The sequence below is a fragment of the Eulemur rufifrons genome, chromosome 5, assembly GCF_041146395.1.
Source record: "Eulemur rufifrons isolate Redbay chromosome 5, OSU_ERuf_1, whole genome shotgun sequence".
Taxonomy (NCBI): Eukaryota; Metazoa; Chordata; class Mammalia; order Primates; family Lemuridae; genus Eulemur; species Eulemur rufifrons.
Genome location: NC_090987.1, coordinates 14,118,800 through 14,140,056, shown reverse-complemented (window position 1 = coordinate 14,140,056; position 21,257 = coordinate 14,118,800). Strand labels below are relative to the sequence as shown.

General features: G+C 45.1%; 1 protein-coding gene across 1 annotated transcript in view; it reads right to left on the bottom strand.

Moving 5' to 3' along the window:
* The window catches only part of ATP8B1 (ATPase phospholipid transporting 8B1), a 107,819-nt gene extending 96,641 nt beyond the window's left edge, over positions 1–11,178 (bottom strand). Inside the window, exon 1 of the mRNA XM_069468361.1 lies at positions 10,751–11,178. The gene's annotated coding sequence lies outside the window, so the exon portion shown is untranslated. The remainder of the gene's footprint in view (positions 1–10,750) is intronic.
* Between the last annotated feature and the right edge of the window lie 10,079 nt (positions 11,179–21,257).

Here is a 21,257-nt window from a genome sequence, read left to right as displayed (position 1 = left end):
CCATGAGGTCCTGGAAAGAACCCCCACCTTGGGAGTCTAGAAACCTGAGTGAATTTCTGGTTTTGTCAATTACTAGTTCTGAAACCTCAGGCAAGTTATAGTTCCTGTGCTCGCAAAAAGAGACCAGTAAATTCACACACCACAGGATTGGGTGGGTAAATAGTATCCAACATGTGGAACTACAGTACTTTGCAAACAGGCAGCACCATTTTGTTATATCACCCTGTACACATTATTGGAGAGAGCCATTTGGCTTTTAGGTCAGGCCACACAAGTCAATTTAAACACTCTTCTATTTTCCAAGAGAAATTCCTTGACTTTAGTAAGTTCCCGTGACAAAGTGGCCCTTTCCCGCATCTGAGAAACACTTAGAGCCATGTATGGTGGTCCTGTCTACTAGGCAACCCTGCATCACCCCCCGAATCTTTGTCCACAAAGCAGGGCTTGTGCATTTGCACAAGTGCTCTTTTGCTCAAATTTACATACCTTGTTGCTCGAAAAGTGCTTGAATATATTATTTCACAAAAATTAGTCAAAACTAAAAGTTTGACACCAACAATAGAAAGTATTGGTTTCATAAGATTTTCCAGTGTCCCCAGGGAACTCCTCAAACCCAACACCACAACGCCAATTTGGGCCCAAAGTTATGTGTCTACAGCCCAGACTTCTGAATCTACCAAAGCTTGACCCCTGGCCATGCCCAGATGTCCCAGCAACTTGAACTAAACACGACCAAAGCTAAGTCCTTCATCGTCCAAACCTACTCCCCTGTTTCAGTGACACCATCATCTTTAGTTGCTTATGTTAGAAATCTGAGAATCACCTGACACTTCTCTTTTAGATCCTCAAATCAAACTCATCCCTAAGACCAAGATTCCCCTCCTGAAGTGCACTCCTGCCCTCCACTTCTCCTCATCCCCACTCCTGTCACCCTGGCCCAAGCCCCCATCCTCTCGTGGACACCCAACCCATTCTCCATATTGTACTCTGGATTATCAACTGAAACCAGAAATCAAATCACATCACTCTACTGTTTACAAATATGTCAATGGCTTCCTATCAGGTTCTCTACAGCTTAGCGCCTACCTCCCTCATCTCGTGCTTCTCAGCCCTAGCATCATGTCACCCCCGCTGTTCTGGCCTCTCAGTCCCTGGAACACAGCACTAAGCTCTCACCCACCTCAGGGCCTTTGCACATGCTGTTCCCATTGATTGGACCACTCTTTCCCTGACTGCTGCCTTCTCATCCTTCAGGTCTCAAGCACAGCCTCCTCTGAGAGATCCTCGTGGGCCATTTTTTTAAAAATTGTAGTAAAATATACAAAACATCTACCATTTTAACAATGTTGAAGTATACAGTTCAGTGAAATTAAGTGGATTCACATGGTTGTGCAGCCACCACCATCCATCACCAGAAATTGTTCGTCATCCCAAACTGAAATTCAGTACCATTCAACAATAACTCCCCATCCCCCCACCCCCGCCCCGTAACCCCTGTTCAACTTTCTGTCTCTATGAATTTGACTATTCTGGATACTTCATATAAGTAGAATCATATAATATTTGTCCTTTTGTGTCTGGCTTATTTAGCAAAATGTCTTCAGTTTCCTCCATGTAGCATGTATTAAAATTTCCTTTCTTCTTAGGGCTGAAAAATATTCCATTGTATGGATAGGCCACCTTTTGTTTATTCATTAATCTGTCAATGACTATTTGGGATCCTCCCAGGCCATTTTAATGTAGACCCTCATTCTCTCAGAAATATTGTATTTTCCTTTAAGGTCCTTATCATAGATTGTAATCTAATATCAATTTGTTTCATGTCTCTTTTGTTCAATATTTTGTTTAATATCTATTCCTCTCACCCCATCCCCAACAACCCTGTAAGCTCCATGTGGGGAAGGCCAAGGCCACGTCTGTTCTGTCCATCCCTGCTTTTACCACCAGCACCTGGCACCGGTCCTGGAATGTAGTAGGTATTTAACGAGTAATTGTTGAACCACTGAATGAAAGAAAATCATTAGGTTACCAGAAAGCCCCTCGTCTTCAGAGTCAGTGTGGACTTTGTATTCAATTGTGCAGGTGAACAAACGTGCACACACATACCCAGAGAAATGCAGACACACATTTTTAACTCTGGGCACGAACCACCCCTTTACAACAGGTAAGTCCGTGAATTTGCAACTAGCACGCATTGCCATTGCCTGTGTTTTTCAAGAATGCATCATGTGCAAAAGCAACAAGTGTATTTGGCAATAAAAAGAAATTAAGCATTGACAAATGCTACAACGTGGATGCACCTTGAAAACATTCTGCTAAGTGCAAAGGGTCGATCACAAAAGAGCATGTACTGTCTGATTGCATTTATATGGAATGTCCAGAATCGGCAAACCATAGAGACAGAAAGTAGATTAAAGGTTGCCAGGGCCTTTGGGGACAAGGGAATAAATGAGGGACAGCTAAAGGTTACAGGATTTCTTTTTGGGGTGATAAAAATGTTTTAACATAGATTGTGGTGATGGTTACATGGTTCTGTAATTACACTAAAACCTATTGAATTGTATACTGTAAAAGGATGAATTGTATGCTACATTAATTATATCTCAATAAAGTTGTTAAAAACAAAAAGTAACATGTGTGGAGATGGGGCAGGGCTGGGAAGAACTGGTCCTCCCAATCAGACAAGGACCAGAAGGGTTGTGGAGGGAGCCAGGCGGCCAGTGAATCACACAGCATCCTCCTGCCAATTTAAAAAAAAAAAAAAAAAAGGGCCTCCGCTTCCCAAAAGCCATTTCCTTCTTCCAACAACCCCAGCACCACCACCAAAGTAGGAAGAAACACTGATAAACACAGTCAAGTGCTCTGAAGCAAAGCCTTATAAGGTATGTGTGTTTCTGAAGAGCCTCTTCGTAACCTATTGTAAGTGATCTGAACACAGCCCAGTGAATTTACGGCATTCTGAACTCAGATTTCCTTTTGCAACCCAGGTTCTGCCAAGAAAGTTATCTCAGGCTCTTCTTTCTCTCTCTCTCTCTCTCTCTCCCACACACACACACACACACACCCCGCCTCCCCCCCATATACAATCTGTCCAGAAGTCCTGTTGCCTTTACAGTCTATCAAAATAAAAGTCACATCCAAGTCTATGTACCTATCTACTCCCATTCTCTCTTCAGAATCTGACATCTCAGCCCCACAGCCACCACCCTGGGAGAAGCTTCCACCATAGCTTGCCTGGCTAAGCCTCCTACCTGCTCTCCCTGCTAGGAGCCTCCACCAGGCCTGGTCTTCCCACGGCAACCAGAAGGACAGGAGTTACATCACACCCCTCTAAGGAGCGATGTCCTGTGCTGACCACCCACCCCCTTCTCACAGTCAAAGCCAAAGTCCTTGCTCAGCCTAGAAGCCCTGCAAGACCTGGCTGCGCTACTCCTCTGCTCTCACCATCCCCTCCCCACTTACTCACTGGGGAACAGCCAGACAAAGCCCAGCACTCTCACCTTAGGGCCTGTGCACCCTATTATCTGTCCCCTCTGCTTGGGACACTCTTTGCCCAGAACTTTCTGAGCTGCCCTCTCCTCCTGAGCCTTTGCTCAAAGGTCACTTTCTCAAGAAGACTCCACCGGCCGCTCTATTTACAGCTGCAACTTGCCCCCTTGCCCTCCCATTCCTTCGTCCCAGTGACCTCAAAGATCCAGGACATGTTAGCTGCTCCTCCTGGCCCCACTCACAGCCGGAGGGTCTCAAACAGACCTCTGAGGATTTTCACCCCAGTTCTCCATGTTAAAAGAGGGGGAGGGGAGGCATAAGACTGATGATGAGACTGATGACAAAACCCTGAATGATCTTCATCAAGTTGAGGTAGACAAAGTATCAAATCTCCAAGATTAGCCACGTTACCCTCAATATCCTTTTTGTGGCTGTGGTTGGCATGAGGTAGAAAAGTGGAAAGACACCCAGGGATGGCAGTGTTTGGAGTTGAAGTGTTGGTGATTATTTTTTTAACTTAAAGAAAAATAAAACCTCCTTTTTAAACATGCAAGTTCTAATTTGGCTAATTTTCAGGGCATAGTATGAGTATACACTCATGAGATTCTATCGTTCTTCTAGAAACTATAGATTAAGATGTCTATAGTTAGACAGTCTGACATCTAATCATTACATAAAGGCTCTGGCTTTTGCACTGTGACACGTGTAAGTAGATTGCTATAGAGACGCAACATCTGATAACTCTGCCCTGCTACACTCCATAACTGACCTTTTGCCTTGGAGCTACTTTTGATTCTACCCTAAGGGGAAAAATAATCTGACATTTAAGTATTCAATGTTTGAAATATTTAAATGTCAGTTTTTTTCACATTCTAACCCTCTCCTCTCACCAATTTTTTTTTTTTTAATTCAAGTCAATTCTGGAAGAAAGTTAAGGATTTTTTGCTCTATTGTGGAATGGCATTTTTGGAAGGCAGTTCTGGTCTGCAGAGACTGCCAGATGGTGGGGGGGCTGGTCTCCTGAGCTTTTACACCCACTGTAGCACAGGGCAGTGCGGCCACAGCAGGGTCCAGTTGGGTGATGGAATGACAAGTGACCACCGGCTCAGTCCAAGCAGCTGCCAGTGAAAAGGAGAAGCATGTAGCTCTCATGTGTCAGCAACAAAACCATTCTCCCTGCCACTTCCTGCATTCCTGTCTCCTAGCTGTTTTGGAGCAAATCGTGGTATTAAATACGTGGTCCTGGCCACCTAATTTACGAAAGATACATATTACCAAACTGAGTAAGAGCTCAAAACTCACATGAATAGATACGTGTATGCCCAGGTCCATCGCTGCATCATTCACAATAGCCACAGGGGGACCCAACCGAATCCATCCGCAGGTAAATGCATAAACAAAACGTGGTACATACATACAATGGAATATTATTCAGCCTTAAAAAGGAAGGAAATTCTGACACATGCTGCACCATGAATGAACCTTGAGGGCATTATGCCAAGTGAAATAACCCAATCGTAAAAAGGCGAATAGTGTATGCTTTCACTTAACGTGAGGTACCTTAGAACAGTCAAACTCATAAAGAGAGACAGCAGAATAGAGGTTACCAGGGGCTGGGGAATGGGGAGAAATGACGAGTTATTGTTTAATGGATGCAGAGTTTGTTTGGGGTAATGAGAAAATCCTAGAGATGGATGATGGTGATGATTGTACAACAGTGTGAATATGCTTAATGCTACTGAATTGTACATTTAAAGGTGGTTAAAGTGGCAAATTTTATGTTATGAATATTTTATCACATTTTTAAGAAAACTCCCATGAAATAAACTCCCACACTAAGAAGGTGGGTCCTGAGGAACCTCCCCTTCCCCCAAAGTTGTACTTAGGTAACAAAAACAGAGCAGAGATGATTTTCCCTTAATTCTCACCATCTCTGTAGTCTGATGAAACCCACATACTTCATTTCCTTGTTATATCGAAAATTCTGGAGGTTAATACAGCAGCTGGCAGTGCTTGACTTAGAGGACTTACATTTATTTTCCAACATAAAGATAGGGCTGTCATTTTCCAGCACAAAATGTACAAAACCTGACCCAGCTCTCCACGTGAGTGAATAGTTAAACCACCCAAGTCAAATGGTTATCTATTTTCTTGTAGACAATGTAAAGTGTTTCTGCTGGATCTAAAGACATACACAGAGATCTCAGAGGATCATCTCTGTAGTTCACTGAGTTCCAAGAAGATAAATTAAAGATTTGTGTACAAGTCACACTATACTTTATAAAATAAATAGTGTATCCAACTCACAGAAACTTCTCTAAACAGCAAGTATGTACGTTTGTATACCATATGAGGGCAGCGTTCGGTACCTTAGGGGTTCCAACAAGGATTTACTAGCTCAACGCAAGGCTAGAAAACTGATTTCAAACACCACCTGCCCTAAATCAAACAAACCTCAACTCTGGTGGAACAAAAGCCACTCAGCAAAGAAGCAAAGCCCTGTAAATAAAGACCGAAGCAACTAGCCAAAGGTCAGGCTGCACAGGTACACAATGCAGAAGCACCAGGCTTCTCCATCATGCTGGGGGTGGGGGTGGCCCTCATCACTGATGGGTGCCCTGGAACAGCGGTGACCCTCTCCCCAGGGTGCCCGACTGAGCCCCCCTCCACAGCTTCCCATCTCTCACCCATTAAATGCAAATCCACCAGTCTTGGAGACTGAAAATGAACACAGACCTTCCTGCAGAGCTGAAAATGGCCTGGGCTGTCCTCCAGGGCCTAAGGCAACCATCCCTCCATGCAGAGGGAGCCAATGTCCACAGCAGGAAGAGAGAAAAAGCCTAATGTATTTTCTTATCAAGAAAGAAAAACCCCAACTCAGGTCCTCTGTGAATCTCACAGGCTTCTGTGAAGCAGAGAAATAACCCCCCAGCATGGCTTGAAGATGAATAAATGAATGGGTTGCATCAAGGTTCTGTTGGTAGCAATACCTTCTCAGGCTCCACAACAAGAAAACCACACTGAGATCCCTTTGAAAGGCCCACAGGTTCAGAAACTCCCGAGTTTTGAACAGAATAGTAATTAAAAACAAAACAGGAGTACGGAGGATGAGAGACCAACTGAACTGAGGGGTGAAGAAGGCGCAGGAGTGTTCAGTGTGTCCACAGGCTCCCACTGCACAGGAAGGGGTAGCACCCAGGTGAGGAAACAGCCAGGTAAGAGGTCACCTAGCACCCTGGTCCTCTGAGCCACCTGCGCTCCACAATAATAGTGTGGGTTTGGAGGTTTAGAATGTCACCCTCCTCTGGGGAATCAGTGGCTGGTGCAAACGGGCACTGTTTGCTAAGTAAATACTAACCCGTAGGGTGATTCCCGTTTCCAGCGTAGCAGCCCAGGAGGAAGGCAATGGCTGCATGAGTGAATATTTACTGAGTGATAGCAACAGCAATATTAATGACTACCTTTTACTGAGCTCTTGCTAAGCCCTCTACTTGAACGATCGCATTTGGAACTCGCCACACAACCTTGTGAGGTAGTACTGTGATTATCCCACTTACAGATGAGGAAACCGAAGCCTAGAAAGATTTGTAACTTGCCCGAGGTTATACAGCTAGGAAGCAGCAAGGCCTGCATTCCAACCCGGGTCAAAGAACTCTGAAGGCGAGCAACCTCTACTTTCCTGCTGCCTCCAGACTCTGCTCGCAGGGATCAGTTACCAAACATTGCTCCCATTGTGGATGGTTTGGGGGACAATTTATTTAAAAGTGCAATGCGTTTAGAAGTATCAGGAAAAGTACTACTCTGTCCCTAAGGATTTGGATGATAAAAAGTTCTTTGTTTTCTGGGAGTAAAAACGAGAAACAAGGCTGATATATATACATATACACACATGCACATATATATGCTTTCTAGAGTCTCATTGTTAATACCAGGGCTTCAGTGACATAGGAGTCCAAAAGATTTTTTATTTGGGTATTATTTTTAGCTGGGCATGGGGATGCGGACTCAGGAATAACTTGGGTAACCGAATGAAGAAAATAAGCTATCTTTGTGTATTATTAACACTCCTCTGGGCTGGGTGTGGTGGCTCACGCCTATAATCCTAGCACTTCGGGAGGCTGAGGTGGGAGGATTGCTTGAGCCCAAGAGTTTGAGACCAGCCTGAGCAAGAGTCCCATGTCTACAAAAATTAGAAAAATTAGCCGGGTGTGGTGGTGAATGCCTTGTAATCCCAGCTATTCGGGAGGCTGAGGCAAGACGATAGCTTGAGCCCAGGAGTTGGAGGTTGCAAAGAGCAGTTATGATGCCATGGCACTCTAACCAACACAACAGAGTGAGACTCTGTCTCAAAAAAACAAAACAAAACAAACAAACAAACACACATTCTTCTGGCAGCAAATTACTTTTTACTCAATAAGTAATAAAAGACCTACAGGCATGAATACAATTAATCTAATTGAATGATGCCAACAAACAGACCTGAAAACCCGCTTTAAATATCTAAAGACACTACAAAGAAAACTTCCCAGGAGACTAATCTAGAAGCAAGTACACAAACAAATTCTAAAATTAGGTGCTTAAGAAATGTTAAAGGCACTTTCTTTAGAGATATGGGACAACAGTGGGCCCAATAAAACTTGTTCTGGTACCTAAAGAGCAAGTTTCCCTGCATTCATAAGTGCATAGGCCTCTTTTACAATGACTGCAACTAAAGAGCAAAGGTAACTAGCAAATGCAAATCTCTCCACGATGAGTTAGAAGGACCACCTGCATTCCATGAATGTCGCTTATGAAAAACTAAAATAAAACTTAAACTTGTAAGGCAATAAAATATTAAAAATACACCATATACCCGCTCATACTGTTGTTTTTTTTTTTTTTTAAATATCAGTCTAATAAAGAAAATAAGAAAACAACATTCAAACACCTACTATATATAAGGGACATTCACATGTTCTCATTTAATTTTCTCAAAAATCCAAAGAGGCTAATAGTAAAAATATCTCCCCCTAGCCCCAAATACATACACACACTGAGGTCCAGAAAATTTTAAAATTCATCTAAGATTATAAAATTAGTAAAAGAACTGACATGGGTAGGCATGTAAATCCATATGTTTTCCAGTACTCCTTGCTTTAAAAGGAAGAGAAAGAAAGAGAAAAATAGATGAGAGGGTGGAAGGAAGAAAGGGAAGAAACCGTTCTACAGCCAAATCTGACAGTGCATCCATCAGTGCTAAGACCCCGGAGACTGAGCACCAGGTTAAATATGGGACCAGTCCTGAACTTGCCTTCTACCTGAAAGACTTTTTTGTTAAGCCATTTGCTTTACCAAATCATTATTTTAAAGCCTCAATTAAAAAACAAACAAACAAAAAAAAAACACACACACACACACCAGAAAACCACAAAACCTCTCCCAGCCCTATCACTAAGTAGTAACAAGTGCAGGCAGCTGTGTATTTTCCTTAAATCCAAAGGAAAGCCTGGAAGTAGCCAGAGCTGGGCTCACACAGGTGGCATTTGTGTTGCCTTAAGACACTGAGTCTTGTATGCCCCTTAATAACCAACACAAGGCATCACTAAAAATTACCAAATTACAACCACTAGAAAACGACAAATGAACAAAATGGTTAAACTTTCTTGCCCAAACTTAGAACAAGGAAACCTCCACTACATAATGAAAATCATCAAGAGAATTCAGAGGAGTAATTGCAAGCAAGCATGATTTCTCCCCTAGAAGGTAATCAGCTAATAGCCATTAATCATCTTTTGCACAGTGTATGCATTTATAATAGGGCTTAATAAGGCCTTCAACAATAGGCCCAGAGTTAATGAATGGTATCTTAGGCCTAACACAAACGTACTCCTTAGACGATGAAAAGTAGAGCCTCTACTTCATATTTTGTGCTGTCTCCCCTTTTTATGTGCGCCTGTATCCACCAACCCTGGGGACTTTATCACACATCATTTTTAGCTTTTGTTCCTAATAGCAGTTAACCTTCACCAATAACCTACCATGTGCCCAGTGGTCTCCAAGTATTTCACTATTGTCTTAATTTCCCAGGGCTGGGGGCAGAATTCTGAAGGCCACACAACCAGGAAGATGGGAGCGAATCTTTACTCAGCCAAAGGGCGGCCAGTTTCCGGGAGGGGAACTTGGCGGCGTCCGAGCTACTGGAGAAGGCTGGGAGCCCGCCTGGGGCACCGCGTCCAGGCCAAGGGGGTGGGGTGGGCTTGAGGGGGGACTCACTGGGCGAAAATGCGACCCAGTCCCCTTTATTTTTGCGCGTCAGCCCTCTCCCCTGGTTCGGCATCCTCCCTGCACCCTCGTCCTCCCCCCTACAGCTGTCACGGATCAGCGTTTGGAGCCTCCCGGCCAGGACCACACCTCCCTTGGAGAACTTTCGCGGACATTGCAAGACTTTTCTTTCACTTTGGGGCGGAGAGTTAAGGAAATCGGGGGTTAAAGCGCTCACCACTCCCGGCAACATCTCCCCCCTCCTCACTCCGCAACAAGTTGCCCCTCCGCTTGCAGGCAGCGAGGTGACAGTACTGGGCATCCAACTGGTGAGGACGGAGATGGCCTGTGGTAGTGCCATGGAGCTGGCGAACACGACCCTACAAGTCACCGGAAAAAGTGTCCCTCTTCCCCGTCACCGCCCCTCATCCCTCATTAAAGCGCACAGACGATGTCTGGGGACAGGGGTACCCGCGCTGCAGCGCAAACAGCGATGGATCTCACCCCCGCCCCATCCCTCTATGCAGGTGCTGCCACGGCCATATACGTTTAGTCCCGGGTGGTTTTCGCACACTCTGGCTTAAAGAGCACCCCAGCAGAATGGGATCACTGGGGACTCCCGGGGGGACGGAGGGGCGGTGGCCACCGCAGGGAAGCCGGCGGCACTCCCCAAGAAACCTCCAGCCCTGCCTGGCTTGACGCTCGGAGCTGAACCCCGACATGTGTTGCAAACAAGCGAGGAACCCAAACACCTCCCGCGAGTTCTCTCCTCCAGGCAGGAGAGAACCCCGTGGACCTCTCGACAGCGCTGCCCACTCGGCTAGCCGTGCCTCGGCGTCCCCGAGGCTGCGGGGCTCCCAGCACCTTCATCCAAATCCCACCCATGCGGGCTCAGGAGTCCGAGGGCGCGGACAGCTGCTGCCACTGCATCTCTGATCCCCGGAGTGCGCCAGCCCAGGGCGGCCAGGGGGCCCGCAGGATTGGGGACATCGGGGGACCCCGGCGCCGCGCCCCTCCTTACCTGGCGCCCGCTGGGCCCCGGCTGGGGCATCCGCCAGGTGAGCGCCGCTCCAAGCGCTCGCTGCGCACCTGGCCGCCGCCGCCGCCCGCCCGGCCCGAGCCCTGGCCGCTGCGCTAGCGCTTCATGGCGCACAGGGGCTGGCCGGGGGCCCCGGGAAGCGTGTCCAGTTGGCGGCGGCTCCTCCGGCTCTCGCGGCTCGCCAATGGCTCCCCGCCCTCCCCCGCCCGGCGTCCGTGCGCCCTTCCTCTGCGGCCGCCCTTTTCTCTCCGCTCGGCGGAACCGGCCAAACTGGTTTCTCAGCTCCGGGGAGGTGCTTCTCGCTTCCCTCCAGCAGCCGCTGCCGCCGCGCGCGGCCGGGACAGGGGCTGGGGGCGGGCCCGGCCGTCTGCCTTCCCTCTGTCCCTCCCGGGGGCGGAGAGGAGCTGGACAGCGAGCCCCAGAGGGCGCCGACGCCGCCCAGGTCCAGCTCCTCGCCCTCCGTGCGCGCTGGAGGCAGGCAGGCACCCTCGGCGGCGCCCCGAGCGCGCCCCTAGCCTCGACCAGCCTGCGACCCTGGTGCTGCGGCCGCTCTTGGCTCCCTCCTCCCCGGGAGCCGCACTCGCCACCCCGCCCCACCGGCCCCGCGTCACTTTCCCGCCGCCCTCGGCCGGCTTGGCTGCAGTCCGGGGTCGGTGACCGAGCCAGCCCAGAAAGCTGATGGGGCCAAGGCGCGCTGGGACCTGAACTCCCTCGGTAAGGGGAGCTGTGTCCTGTCGATGCCAAGTCACGTTTTGGGACCAGTCACTGAGTGCGCGTCACGCTTCGCCTTGCAGAGGGTGAAAGAAGAGACAGCGCTTAAAGACTTCGAGAAACTTATCCTGTAATTGAAGCAAGCAGGGTTTTTGCTGAGACTAATCTCTCCCACGTGTTTTGGGTTTGGGGTTGAAAGGCGTTAAGGGGGGCAGCACGTGAACCACGCAGTGTAGTTGGAAATTTTGGACTTTTCTCGAAATTTTGCATCTTTACCAGCTGGTTTGGGCGTGTGAATCTCGCGTCGCTGGCAGTATATACATACGTTATACTCCTCCCACCCTCTGACTCTCCATTCGGTAGATTTTTACTGCTCACCTACTATGGACAGAGTTGTTGGGGTAAGAATGGAGGGATGTCAAACAAGAATCAAAGAGTTTGCTTAAAATGCAGTAGGGGAGATATCCTAGACAACATCACATCATTGCCCTGAGAGACTCCCGGATTGGGGTGACAGGGGAGCTTCCTAGAGGAGGCCATGCTTGAGGTGGGACTCAAAGATCTGCAGTTTTAGGGATCAGAGTTGTGTGGAGACAATATGCGGTATTCAGCATTCACGGGATGACCCACTGGTTGGATCCTGTCTCATATTGTTAAACCCAAGGCCACCCCAGGGTTCCTTCTCATTAGTCATGCTTGATCTCGAACTAGGTGGTGCTGGTCAGTCATTTAACCTCTCTGGGCCTCAGTTATCTATGTAATGAGATTGGACCAGATGATCTCAAATGGATCCTTCCAGCACTCACTTTCTGGACCTAGCAACAGAGCAAAGGTAGAGAGGCAAGAGAACAGGGCCTGCTTAGTGACTGCTCGGTGGGCCTGTGGTAGGCCTGTCTGCTGGCCGTGCAGTGGGAACGGGTGAGGCTGGGGAGGAGGGGATGGGGACCCAGAAGCCTGGAATGCCAGGCTAAGAAGTTTCAACTTGTTTTTGGTAGCACCTGCGAGCCATTGAAAGTTTATGATCATAGCAGTGACACATCAAGGTTGTGTTTTAGGGAGAACAATGGGGACAGTCTAGAAAAAGATAAGCCTGAAGATGGGAGTGTCACTTGAGAGGCTAGTACAGCAACATAAAGTGGGCCGGAAGGGGTCATGCGTGGAAGTGGAAAGGAGAAGGCGAGATTCTTAGATGCCGTGGGGGAAAACGGCCAGGGCCCGGAGCGGCGGAACCTGCTGGGAGTGTCAGAGGGGAGCGTGGAAGATGAGCCCCGTTCTCAAGACTGGGTGACGGCATGCTAGGAACAGCGGAGTCCACAGGAGGAAAGCCCCTTAGGAGGGCTCCACCTGTATGGGACAAATGCCCGCAAACCTAGGAGTCAAGAGAGGACTCTGGATTAAAGGAGGGATCCTGTGCTTACAGATCCACTATCGAGTGCTCAATCTGTTGCATAAAAGAGATTACACTAGGACACATCCTATCCACACCTGTACCTAGATCTGATAAGTGCCACTCCAATGGCTGCATTTAACACCACTGTGTAGACACCAAAGATTTCAAGCTCTGTTTCTCCTCTGCTCTTACAGGCCACACTGGGGGAGGGGTGAACATGGGGCATGATACGCATTGTTTCAAAGATTCATTTATTGGACAAATATTTGAGTGCCTACTGTATATCTGGCACTTGTTTGCTGATGTATCCAAGCAACCAGAAAAATCAAATTGCATCTTAAAAGGTGACAAATGCTTTGAAAAAATAGAACAGGGCTGACTGGCAGGGAGGTAGCTTCTGAGGTGTTGTAAAAGTGCTATTTTTTAAGCTGGGGTGGGGGGGTGGGAGTGAGGAGGGAGGTTCAATTTCCTTTTTTTTTTTTTTTTTTGGAGTTAGGGTGTCAGTCTGTCTCCCAGGGTACAGTACAGTGGTGTCATCGTAGCTCACTGCAACCTCACACTCTTGGGCTCAAGAGGTCCTCCTGCCACAGCCTCCTGAATAGCTGGGACTACAGGCACTCGCCATGACACTCATCTCATTTTTCTAATTTTAGTAGAGATGAGGTCTTGCTCTTGCTCAGGCTGGTCTCCAATCCCTGAGCTCAAGCAACCCTCCTGCCTTGGCCTCCCAAAGTGCTAGGATTGCAGGCGTGAGTCATTGAGCCTGGCCAAAGTTCCCTATCTTGATAGGGGTGGTGGTTATGAGTGTACACATATATAAGAGTTCATTGACCTGTACACTTAAGATATATACATTAAAAAATAAAAATTGGGCAGGGTTAAGAGATTAGGAGTGGGAAGCTGAGTCACAATTTGAAATAATGTGGTAAGGTAGGCCTCTTGAAGAGTTGCATTTGAAAAAGACTTGCAAGAAGGTGGAATCTCATCCTCAACGAGACAAATCCTTTGAACACCCATCTTGCGTGGAACTTACCAGAAAGGGGCATGTTCAAACCTTATCATACCGCATTTCTCCTCATGTAAGTCTTCTGCACCTTGGGAAGGAGACACTTGGAGCATGTCAACTAATGTTGCTGATGAAGGAAATAGGACCTGGAAGTCCTGGCCCTTGTCCTCTCTGAAAGAACCATGCCAAATATGGTGGCGCCTTGTCAGATCAATCACTGAAAGTGTCTTGCATGCAAGAAGGATTGATTCTGATATGTGTCTTACACGAGTCACTGAGAAATAGCTTCTTTGTCCTGGCAAAGATCTGACCCCACCAGCCTCAGCAATTCTTTCCTAACATTCCCAGCTGGGATTAAATAAACACTCCGGTTTTATTTAGAAGCCACTCCCACTTAGTAATCAACACCTTTACTTTACAAGCTGCTGTGGGAAATAATGAAATTTAACAGAGACAGCCATTTCTAAAAGAGAGTAACAATGCTTTTCAGCTTTTGTAGTTCATAATTTCCTCCAACTGTTTCTTTTTTCCCCCTTTTCTTGGCAACACTCTGGTGCACATTTACATAATGTGGGTAGAAAGGCTGGGGAGGTGGCCAAGAGAGCCAGCTTAATTTTACTGCAAATTCATTTCCTAGAAATTTTTTTACCTACAAGATAAAAACTAAGCAATGAAAGATACATTTAAAGCTAGGCAATACTGTCTGTATTCAGTTCTTTGCTAAACCCAGTGGTCATTTAAACTAAAGCATTTAATGCCAATGGAAAGGTATTCATGCTGCCCTAGGTGCTATTCTAACCTGTGCTTGGCAATCAAGATTAACTCAGTTGGAAGGCAAATTCTTCACAGCCATTGTGTAAGAGCCGCTTCAGAATTTTACACATGATAAGAAGATATCTCTTATGAGAACCTGTCTTGGCAATAAATGACAGTAGAAGCTTTAAATATCTGCCCCACTTCCTTTTAAATGGCATTTAAAACAACAGATACAGATGATATATTCTGTTGTCTCTGGCACAAATAATTTTCTAAATTCTTTCTGAGTTACTTGGCTTTCCACGTCCTTTACTACTTAGTGACTTCTTTTTTCTGAACAGCATTTTAAAATAAAAAAACTGGATTGCAAAAGAAGCATTAAACATCGAGTAACTAAATGTGTCTCAATTATTTTGGCTTAATTACTCAGGCTGAACAGGCATGAGATGTTAGAAGAGGTATTATTCTTGGGCATGCTATTAAAATTTTCTTTTCTTTTTCTTTTTTTTTTTTTTTTGAGACAGAGTATCACTTTGTTGCCCAGGCTAGAGTGCCATGGCGTCAGCCTAGCTCACAGCAACCTCAAACTCCTGGGCTTTTAAGCGATCCTACTGCCTCAGCCTCCTGAGTAGCTGGGACTACAGGCAAGTGCCACCATGCCCGGCTAATTTTTTCTATATATATATTTTAGTTGGCCAGATAATTTCTTTCTATTTTTAGTAGAGACAGGGGTCTCGCTCTTGCTCAGGCTGGTCTCGAACTCCTGACCTCAAGCGATCCACCCGCCTCGGCCTCCCAGAGTGTTAGGATTACAGGCGTGAGCCACCGAGCCCGGCCAAAATTTACTTTTCTTTCTTTCATATTCATAAGTCACAAATGTGTAGGATTGTCCACAGTTCACTTCTACAAGCAGGAGATTTTAAGAAGCCACTCGCTATTTTCCTATATGGAAATGTAATGACATTGACCTAGTGTTGCTACTATAACACCAGTTAAACTTAATTAGTATAATTAATGTAGACAGTTAACAATTCTCCACAATATCTTGTGATCCTTGTTAGCATATGTTGCCATGTCTTCATGTAGTCGTGAGGAGTTTGTATGTATATCATCTTAGTCTCTGTTTTCATCACTTCCCCATGAAAACAATTTGCATTTCCAGCCTCATCCCTCATCCCTCCTGACCTGAACACTAAGTTTCCCCGCGTTCCAAGTTGCTTCCTATTGGCTGGACTCCTAAGAGCACTTGCCATTTCCTCTTTGTGAAATACCCTACCTACCTGCCTGATCTCTTGATCCTTCACATCTCAGCTCAAAGTGGCTTCCTCTGGGAAAGCTTTGCCCTGGTCTCTCCAAGACTAACCAGAGTCCCTAACATTTAATTAATCCTTGCACGTCCCACAGCATTTTGCCTCTAACTTCTAGGGAAAGCTTCCCATTGTATGTTCACTGTTTACCTATCTCATTCATCACTGCACTTTGAGCCCTTTTGAGACCCGAGACTCTTCTTCTTGGTCTCTCTTGGAATAGAACATTAAATAGAGCACCCTAAATGCTCATTAATTCTTTTAGAACGAATGAAGGAGCTGCATAGTCATAATTCTCAATAGTTGTATAGTATTTTCTCCTGATGATTTCTTTTTTTTTTTTTTTTTGAGACAGAGTCTCGCTCTGTTGCCTGGGTTAGAGTGCCGTGGCGTCAGCCTAGCTCACAGCAACCTCAAACTCCTGGGCTCAAGCAATCCTCCTGCCTCAGCCTCCCGAGTAGCTGGGACTACAGGCGTGTGCCACCATGCCCGGCTAATTTTTTTCTATATATAGTTTGAGCTCTCCAGATCATTTCTTTCTATTTTTAGTAGAGACGGGGTCTCGCTCTTGCTCAGGCTTGTCTCGAACTCCTGACCTCGAACGATCCTCCCGCCTAGGCTTCCCAGAGTGCTAGGATTACAGGCGTGAGCCACGGTGCCCGGCCCTCCTGATGATTTCTTTAATCACTTGCTATTATTGGAAATTTATGCATTTACCAGAGTGGTTTCTGGAAATATTAATCACAACCCACCACTGTTTTAAGGCCTATTTTAAGACCTATCTAAAGGTCATATTTCTCTCTGGTTCCTGTTATTTTGTAGGCTGTGATTTTCCTCTTTTTACGTCATTCTGGAAATAGCATGATTCCAGTACAAGAAAAGTTTTTGTCTTATTAGAACTAGAACATGAGTAAGCCTTTGCTGCTGTCACTGGAGCAATAAAAAGACGGGTATTCAAATTCTTTCATAATGTTACAGGAGCCTATGGTGCGCATGAACACTGCCTTCCTTATTTTCCTAAATTTCCAGCAAGCACAAGTAGTTATCCATCCCAATTAAAGAAAAGCAAATTAAATGCAAAATAAGACAATGAGAAACAATTTTTCACGGTTGGTAGATGTGCAAATTGTGCAACTTCTTTGAAAAGAAACTTAAAAAATATATCAAAATTTTAAGCATGTATGCCATGTGCCCCAGGAATTCATGTCTAGGAATAGACATATATGAACATTTACATGAAGGTGAATGTACACATATACTTGTGGCCACATAATCTTTCTGCAAAAGACCAAAGGTGGTCTCAATGTCCATTAATAGAATCTACACTCATGCAATAGAATACTCATCTGTCATTTTTATTAAATTAGGGAAATCTAGTTGTGCGGATGTTTGAAACATCTGCAAGGTATGTTATATGAAGATGCAAAGTACAGAAGAATATGTGTGTGTAAATAAAATATGTGTGTAATGTTTATAGGTTGTTTCCATTTGTGTAACATAATTATATACGTGTGTGTAATATATATCCATTATCTAGAGAGACAGAAAGGATGCACAAGAAATTGGTAGGAGTGTTCATCTCTGTGGAGGAACACTAATTTTCACATATATTTTTGCATAGTTGAAACTTTGTTTCTGTATAATTTTTAATTTAATTTTTTGTCAAAGTAACATAAACATTTTTTTAAAAAATTGAAGTAGTACTCCAAAGTTTCTAAGGAAAGACATGGCCCCCACTCCACCCCTTCTCAGGCTCAAATGCTATTCTCCAGAGACAATCTTTTTTAAAATTTAGGTGGTTTTTGTATTCATTTTCATATTACTAATTACACGCTCTTTTGTTCAGCTGAGGTGATGCTAAAAATAAAAAGAAAAAAGAAAAAAGAAAACATGTTCTTTTGCCATATTTTGATGTTTTCCCATTTTAAACATCATCTGTTGACTTCCTATCATAGAAGTCAGATTTAACTGGCTTATGCCTCCCACTCCTGACACCCTCACCCCCACACTCTTACTGTCCACCCTTCTCCCATCATAATTAGATTGCAACTTATAGCTAGATCAATATTCAGTGGGCACCTCTATATGACTATGGAGATATTGTTCAAAGCTAAACTGTGTGGTGTACTATGATTGCATCTCCTTTCTCGTAAGGTTTCCTGGTTTTGTCTCGAGTTAATAATTGCCTTTTCTATGCATGTAACAAAATTTCCCATGTACCCCATAAATATGTACAAATGTATCAAAAAATAAAGTAAAAGGTAAATCTAAGTAAAAAATAATAATAATTGCCCTTTTCCCCATTTACTTTGTCTTCCATGTGCCTGTCATTACTTCAATCCCAAAATTTCTCATATAACCATAAAATTCCTCTCAGTATGGCCTGGCACAGAATTTACCAGTTTATAGTTTCTCCCCTTGAGACATTCCCTGCTGGGGCCTCTGTCCTCTTGCTCCGGCATGGATAGATGGCTGTCGTTATCCTGAGAATTCCTTTTACCTCTCTCTTCCACATCTTCTTTTTTTTTCTTTTTTTGTTGTTGTTGGTTTTGTTTTGTTTTGTTTTTTTATCTGGACACATCTTCTTTTTTGTTAAACTTGCTAATTCTGGCGGAGCACATCTGAAAAAAGGAACACAAGAGAGAACTTTTTTGAGTTCTCTCAAAAGAACTGTATCAGTTAGGGGTGCTTTCAACTATGAGTAATGTATTCTAGAATAAAAGTGGGATCATTATTACTATTATCTCATCTCTAACTCTCTAGATGTTTGGTTAGTGGCTCAATGATGTCATCAGGACCCAGGCACTTTTCTTTTTTTTTTTTTCATTGTTTATTTTTTTTAGAGATAGGGTCTTGCTCTGTCACCCAGGCTGGAGTGCAGTGGTGTGATCATAGCTCACTGTAACCTCAAACTCCTGGGCTCAGTGGATCTTCCTGTCTCAGCCTCCGAAGTAGCTGGGACTACAAGCATGCACCACCACTCCTGGCTAATTTTTTTTAATTTTTTAGATTTGTTGTAGAGATGGGGTCACACTAAGTTGCCCAGGCTAGTCTCAAACTCCTGGCCTCAAGGGATCTTCCTGCCTTGGCTTTCCAAAGTGCTGGGATTACAGGCATGAGCCACCACACTTGGACTGCTTTTCATACATTTGCTCTACTTTCATCCCAAGGATGATGATGTCCCCTGTTTAGGTCACAGGTGGCTGTAGCAGCTAGCTAATTTCATTTGCCAGCAGTCGGGTTATATGGCCAATCCCAGCTGTGTGGAAGAGCAGAAGAATGAATATGCAGCATTTATAGTGTCTATTGTGGGAACAGGTCTCTGTCAATAGGAAAGAAGGAACTGGAGGAATAGATGTTGGACAGGCAATCCACAGGGGCTGTACGTCGAACATGTCTTTATTCTCCATTCATAGTTTGGCTGGGTATAGAATTCTGGGTTAGAAAGCATGGTTTGTTTTGTTTTTTGTTTTTCAGAATTTTGAAGGCATTGTTTCATTGTGTTCTAGATTGCAACGTTGCTGTCAGATGCTGGATGTTATTCCAATTCCCAATCCTTTGTATGTGACCAGCTTTCCACTTTCTGGAAGCTTTTCCTTTGATTCTAAAATTTTACTATAATGTGCCTGAGTGTAGGTGTTTATTACTTTTTCAAATTAGGTTTTATTTCTGTTTTTGAGATGGGGGTCTCACTATATTGTTCAGGCTGGTCTCAAACTCCTGGGCTGAAGCAATCCTCCCACCTCAGCAGGTTAGCAGGAATTGCTTACTGAGAAGCATTTCCATGGTATTCTGTTTCCTGAGTAGTACAGGACTCACGTGTTTTTGGCAGTGTTTCCTTTTACTTGTCCCTTTGGAACAGGATTTACTAGTACTGTAGAATTTGACTCTGAGGTGGCAGGAAATCATCTATCGTATGTTTCTCTGGCCTGCCCCTCACCTGATAACCCAGAGTCCCCTAAAGTTCTCCAATGAAGTCAGTCCCCAGCAGCCAGCTCGTGAACGTGCACAGACAGGTCTGTGTAAGTACCAGGAGCGTCCTTCATTTCTTTCTTGCTCCCACCGCTGGTTCTAAATACAGCTGCCATCCCCAGTTCCCTGGAGTTTTTTTTTTTTTTTTTTTTTTGAGACAGAGTCTCACTCTGTTGCCCAGGCTAGAGTGAGTGCCGTGGCGTCAGCCTAGCTCACAGCAACCTCAAACTCCTGAGCTCAAGCGATCCTCCTGTCTCAGCCTCCCGAGTAGCTGGGACTACAGGCATGCACCACCATGCCCGGCTAATTTTTTCTATATATATTTTTAGCTGTCCATATAATTTCTTTCTATTTTTAGTAGAGATGGGGTCTCGCTCTTGCTCAGGCTGGTCTCGAACTCCTGAGCTCAAATGATCTGCCCACCTCGGCCTCCCAGAGTGCTAGGATTACAGGCGTGAGCCACCGCGCCCGGCCTCCCTGGAGTTTTGAAGTGAAGAAACCTGTCCCTGCATTTACAGGAGGAGGAGGAGAAATTGTAATTATGGAATATAAGCCCCTCATCCCTCTTTCTGTGGGGACCAGAGCACTGGCATGTGTGCTCTAATATCTGATAGCATTTCTAGAATCCCAAACAAGCCATGAGGACGAGGGATAGAGCTAATGAGTAAGACCCTATGCGTGCACAATGACTACATCCTCCGAATTATTAAAGGATGTGCTGATGCGTAAAGCTTGTTGCTTCGATCGCCTTCTTTCCTTAGGATAAGAACATTCCCAGGATAGTCCTCATATCCTCGTGTATTAAGAATTAGAGCTGAGTCTCCTTCCCCCAGCCACTAATGGAAGTAAATTCCAGTATTTAAAACACGTGCCAAAAAAAGAAACTCCTTGGCTTTTTAAAGCATGTTTCACTGGAAAGCTATTTTAAAATCCACTTGTATTCAAATCTAAACAATCTATGACATCTGATTGTGGGACACCTGCTCAAGAATTATTCAAATTCCATCTTATGAGTCAAAGGTTGCTGTGCTTTCCTGAGTCCCGGCACTTAAGGCCGATACAGGCATATTTCCCATGACTCACCGAAAATACTTAATTTCTCAAAAACATAGATGATTAAATGCTGGCAGGTGATTGTGTCTGCTGCACTGCCTGGTCCTAGGCTGTGCTGGGTGACAGTGACGTGCTTTATAGTGGTCTTTAAACTTTTTTGTATTCAACTTGTTTTCAGTTTTTTTTTTTTTTAACTGTAACATCTTGAAACAGAGTCATGTGTCCAACAGGAGAGACTGGAGGAGCTGATGTGCTTGGCACACGGATGGGGCCCCAGTGGCAGGTTTACCATGC